The sequence below is a fragment of the Acomys minous genome, assembly GCF_964271855.1.
Source record: "Acomys minous genome assembly, chromosome: 16".
Lineage (NCBI taxonomy): Eukaryota > Metazoa > Chordata > Mammalia > Rodentia > Muridae > Acomys > Acomys minous.
Window position 1 is genome coordinate 19,347,865 of NC_140498.1, and position 6,037 is coordinate 19,353,901.

Sequence of the window (6,037 nt, forward strand, 5' to 3'; positions counted from 1 at the left end):
AAAAAAACAAAGAAGAAGAAGAAGAAGAAGAAGAGGAGGAGGAGGAGGAGGAGGAGGAGGAGTTGGAGCAGTGTAAGTGATTTATGGCATCTTCATACCAATACATGAGTTTGATGCTGTAATCCTGAAAGCACAGCTGGCATAATGAAGCAGCTCACATCAGTACTCCATGCAGAAGGAAGACTCCGTGAAGCCTGACTTGAATGCAGAACAGGCAGAAGAGTATTGCTACTGCATGTTTGGTCCTGAAATGGCAGCTGAGGGTAACGACTGCATAGTTCTGAGCTTTCATTGTGTCAGACATTTTGGGTGGCATATTTCTTGCCATCTCAGCTCACTTTAGAACAGTGAGGGGCCTGCTACTTGAGCATTCGCAGGGGGACCCTGGCTTTCAAGAGCTCCTACCTTTGTTGGAATCATTCGGTGGGCTTTGATGTTACACTGTACTTCTGATGCATGAAATGGTGCAGGTCACCTGCACCTCAGGCTGAAGACAAAAATGTCCCAGTGTCTCTAGGTTGTAAGCAAATAATCTCATTTCGAAAATTTCACATATCCCCATCCCTGTTTTTAAAATGCTGGCTTCTGATTTCCAGTGCTCTGCATACCTCCTACCTCCAGGATCTGAGAAAAATGTGGAAAATCAAAAGACCTACAAAGACAATTCTTAAGATTTTGTGTCAAGGAAACCTCTGAGAGGGGCTGGAGAGATGGTTCAGTGGTTAAGAGTGCTGTTAAAAAAAAAAATCAAAGCTTGTCACATGCCTGTAATCCCAACACTTGGGGAGGTAGAGGCAGGTGGGTCTCTGTGAGGCCAGCTTGGTCTGGTCTACAAAACCTTCCCTAGTTAATTAATTTCCCAGAGCCCATGCCTGGAGGCTCACAACTACCTATAACCCCAGCTCCAGGGGTGATCCAACACCAGCTTCTGGCCTCTATGGATACCAGCATTCAGGAATACAATACCTCTCCCCCCGGGCCCCCCCCATGTCCCCTCACTTCCCCCATCCCACCCCACCCCCCCCAAAAAAAAAGAAAAGAAAAAAGGTGGGTTTGGTGACGCATATCTTTAATTCCAGCTATTGGAAGGCAGAAAGAAGCAGATCTAAGTTCAAGGCCAGGCTATACTAGTCAGGCCTACATAGTGAAATTCTGACATTGGTGTAGCGTGTGTGTGTGTGTGTGTGTGTGTGTGTGTGTGTGTGTGTGTATGTATGTATGTATGTATGTATGTATGTATGTATGTATGTATGAATGAATGAGGTCAGTTGTAGTGGTGTGCAGCATTGGGAACTCAAAGGTTACCTCTACCACATAGTAAGTCTGAGGACAGCTGGGGAGGCTATTAAAAAAAAAAAAAGGCCCAATAGGGATTCAAAGCAATCCTCCAGCTCTGGCAACTCAAAATTGAGACTGAGAACAGCTACTTGGTGAGGCTGGTGATGGAGAAACACACCATGCACACGAGGAAAGACACCCAGAGACTCTGGCTATCTTATGAAGGGTGGGAAATTACATCAGCACTGAGCCCAGAGCTAGGGAAAGAGGGAGCCCCGGCAGGGAGAAATGAGCACAGAGGTAGATGCAGCCAGCAACAGTAGTCTTCATCTGCCTAAATGGGGAGCTGTGGAGAGTTGCTTCTCAGTGTGAAGTGTAGCGCAGTGCTGAGGATCCTTAGGTCTAGCCCAGCTTGCTGCAAAGGGATGAACAGCCACCCCGAACTCCATGTAGAACCACAGGAAACCACTGTGGTGAAGGCTAGAGAGATGGCTCTGAATTTGCCTCCCATCACCCACATGGTGGCTCAAAACAGAGTTACGCCCAGCTTCAGGAATATAACACACATTTCTGGCCTCTATGGTCACTGCACTCCTGTGCACATACCCACCCACCCACCCAGAGAACATAAAAGCCACCAGCATTTGTGAGTGGTGGGAAGCACAAGGCCTTGCTATGGTACCTCAGTCCTTTATCCCCCCTCTGTGGGCACCCAAGGGTCATGTGACTCAGAAGTCCAGTTCCATGGGAACAGAGACAGTGCTGGTATCCCACCACCTACATTGATCAAATGGTGACAATAGTGGGGCAAATATTCCCTATCCTTTTGTCTTTTTTTTTCCAGAGCTGAGGACCGAACCCAGGGCCTTGCGCTTGCTAGGCAAGCGCTCTACCACTGAGCTAAATCCCCAACCCCGTATATTCCCTATCCTTTACTCTTCCCAGCATCCCTTTACGTAAGTCTTGTCAAGACAAGACCAGCAGGAGCAAAGACACCTTTGCTTGACCACCACAGTAGGGACAGTGTGACACATATAGAACATCAGGAGGTGGTGTGTGCATGTTTATAAAAAGTTTATTGAGCACAATATATGAGGGCAATGGTCCGGGCAGTAACGGAAGTACTGCCTGCAGCATAGGGCCTAGACAGTGTTTTTATTTTTCTGAGCATTCCATACAGGAGTACAACAAATTGTAATCATATCCCCTTTACCCTACTGGCTGCTTTTTGTTTTTTTAATGTAGATTCACTCTTTTTACTTTGAATATTCTATTTTTGCTCTCCATCTCTCCTCTTCATGTGTAGCTCTCTGGCCCCCATTCCTGTTGTGACAAGTGGAACCATGGCGGTGGTTTCACATTTGCTTGCTTTTGTGGTCAGCACTTTGGTGGTCTTCCCTTCTTCCTGCAGCACTCTTTGGGGTTCTTGGTGGCAGCGTTGCCCTTAGCTATGCCCCCAGCCCTCATCTTGTTCTACACACCACCCACCCATTTTGGACAGGATTTGTCCCCAAGTCCATGTCTCAGTAGGAGTCCTAACTGGTGTTTTGAAAGCTTGTGAGACTTGGCTGGCAGAGGTGAGTCAGGGGCAGCTCGCACCTTCTTTGCTTCGTGTCTCCCTCTTTTCACTGAGGCCACAACTTGACAACTCCCCCTACTGCTGCCATGAACAAGGAAAGCAGCCCTTACAGTTCCTTTCCCAACATGGCAGACTGTATCTCTGAAACTGGGCCAAAAAAAAAATTTTATATATATATATATATATATATATATATATATATATATATATATATATATATATATATATATATATATATATATATATATATATATATATTGGTTTTTCAAGACAGTGTTTCTCTGTGTAGCCTTGGCTGTCCTGGACTTTGTAGACCAGGCTGGCCTCAAACTCAGTGACTCACCAGCCTCTGCCTCCAGAGTGCTGGGATTGAAGGTGTGTGACACCACTGCCCGGCCAAAAATAAATCTCTTAAAATGCTCCTGTCAGGTGTTTGTTGACAGTTACAGAAAGCAAGTACTCTATTCCATTTCAAAGACTAGGGGGAACAAAATCCCAGCACTGAGGAGACAGAGGCAGGTGGACTGCTGTGAGTGACCCACGGTCGGACCAGCTATGTAAGACAGGTTTATGCTGATTATGCTAATGAACCTTTAAAAAAAGATTTATTATATATACAATGTAGGCCAGAAGAGAGCACCAGATCTCATTATAGATGGCTATGAACCATCATGTGGTTGCTGGGATTTGAACTCAGGAACTGTGGAAGAGCAGCCAGTGCTTGGAACCTCTGGCCCATCTCTCCAGCCCTAGTATCCATACCTTTAATGCCAGTACTTGGGAGGCAGAAGCAACTGCATCTTATAAGTTCAATAGCAGCTTAATGGGTTTATATTGGTCTATACTGACAGCCAGAGTTACATACTGAGACCCTGTTTCACTATGCATCCCTGGTTGGCCTGAACTCAGAGATCTGCCTACTTGCCTCTGCCTCCCAAGTACTGCAATCACACATGTGAGCCACCATGCACAGGCAAGCAGTTCTTAGCCCTAGACATATGTATGCCCAGGCACTTCTCTAGATGGTGAAAGTAAAGTAAAATCTCTGCAGGCATCAAGATGGAAAACCACAGAAATACTGTTTGCTAGGTCGTTCTGAAAAAGAACAGACAGTGTGGACATCACCGTTCCATTCAAAACACACCTGGAACAAACAAAAAGTATTTAATATACAACCAGGAGGGGATGAAGGTTAAGAAACCAGGAGGGTCAGAGGTTAAGAACACCTGCTCTCCCAGAAGTTGAATTTGGTGTTTAGCACCCACACCAGCAGCTCACAATTCGGAAACTCCAGAGGATCTGATGCCCTCTTCTGGCTTCCGTGGGCATCACACAAATGAATAAAATAATCAGCCAAGAAAAGGGAAAACCTTTTGCAAAGGCAAAATGTCTCCCAATGGCCACTAATGGTTAAATGGTGTCTTGAGGCTCTGAGGTGCCATTATACAGAGCAGGCAGGCAGTAACACACAACTATACATTCTACTTTAAATAGCTATGACTGTAGTGATAAATAATTGAGGTGTACTTACCCTGACTCAATCCTCACACAATGTACAAGTCTTTATTACCTGGTGTCCTTTTAATGATATTTTTGTGTTTTAAACATTATGCATCATATTTTCAAGTACTCAAACCCAACAATAAGCTTTATAAACTCAAAGCAAACCTTTTTTTTTTTTGAGGCAGGGTTTCTGTGTAGCCTTGGTTGTCCTGGACTCACTCTGTAGACCAGGCTAGCCTTGAACTCAGTGATCCGCCTGCCTCTCAAGTAATGGGATTAAAGGCATGCATCACCATGCCCAGCTTCAAAGCAAATTTCTTTTAAAAGTGTGTGTGTGCACGCATGCACACATTAATGCTGATGTCCACAGACATGAGGCATTGGGTTCCCTGGAGCTGGAGTCCCAGGCAATTGTGAGGCTTCAGAAGTGCAGGTAGGTCCTCTTCAAGAGCGGTATGTGCTCCTAACCATGGCTCCTAATATACATGTATTTAACATCTGTACATGTGGGTGTATACATCACAGCTTTTTGTGTACTTGCACGAATTGGCTCTCTCCTTCCACAACGTAGACCCACGGACCGGGGTTCGGTCTTCAGGTTTGGTGGTCAGAGCCGTCTCACCCATGGACCGGGGTCCGGTCTTCAGGTTTGGTGGTAAGTGCATGCCTTTGGCAGCTGAGCTGTCTCACCAACCCCAAAGTCAACTTCCATTTGCAGAGTTCTCGCTCTTCATCATAGAGATCCACTATCAGCCTCCAAAATGCTGGCATCACACATATGCATCAAATACAACTTTTAAAGACAGAACCCAGGGCACAGTACGTGCTAGGCAAGTGCTCTACCAATGATCTGTAGCCATTAACACTTCTTGTTTTTTCTTTTTCAAGACAGGATTTTTCTGTGTAGCTTTGGCTGTCCTGGACTCGTAGAAACTCAGAGATCCACCTGCAGTGATTAAAGGCCTGTGCCACCATGCCCAACTCCATTAACACTTCTTGTTTTACTTACGAGCATTTGCCTGCTGGTAAGTACATCGTATGTGTGCCTGAGGCTGTGAGGGAAACAGCCCTGGAGTTACAGACTGGTGGGGGCTAAAGCATTAACAGCTAAGGACCTCTCCAGACTCTGCCATAACACTCATTTCTAGAGAATTCTTTGCTCTTAGTCAAGTCCTAAAAAATTATGGAAATCCCATTAAGAAATGTGCTTTAGTGATTCCCATCCAACTGTAATTAGATTTTTAGAAATTATGAACCCACATATTTTACTAATTTTACAATCAGGTTAAGTTCTGAGAATTTGCATGTAGACGACACATATCAGCTACCAGGTACCGACTTACTCCATCAGAGCCTGCTGTGTTATCAGGAGGATCCTCAGAGAGCTGCTTGGTGTCCACCTCACTTGAGTGTTGGATCAGAAGCGCTGTATGTCAGGCATAGTGGCATGCGGAGGCATGTTCATCCATAGCTTAGCCACTCAGGGCCACCCAGCAAGACCCTGTCCCCCTGCCCTCTTTTTTCCTTTTTTTAAAGAAAAGCACTGTACATAGATGTTATTTGTTTGGCAAGGAAGAAAAGACAAACTAGCAAAAATAACAGGCTGGAAAATGTGTTTCTTCTCAAAAAAGAAAAGCGAGACACCTAGAAAAACTAAAGGCCTTTTGATTTGGACAA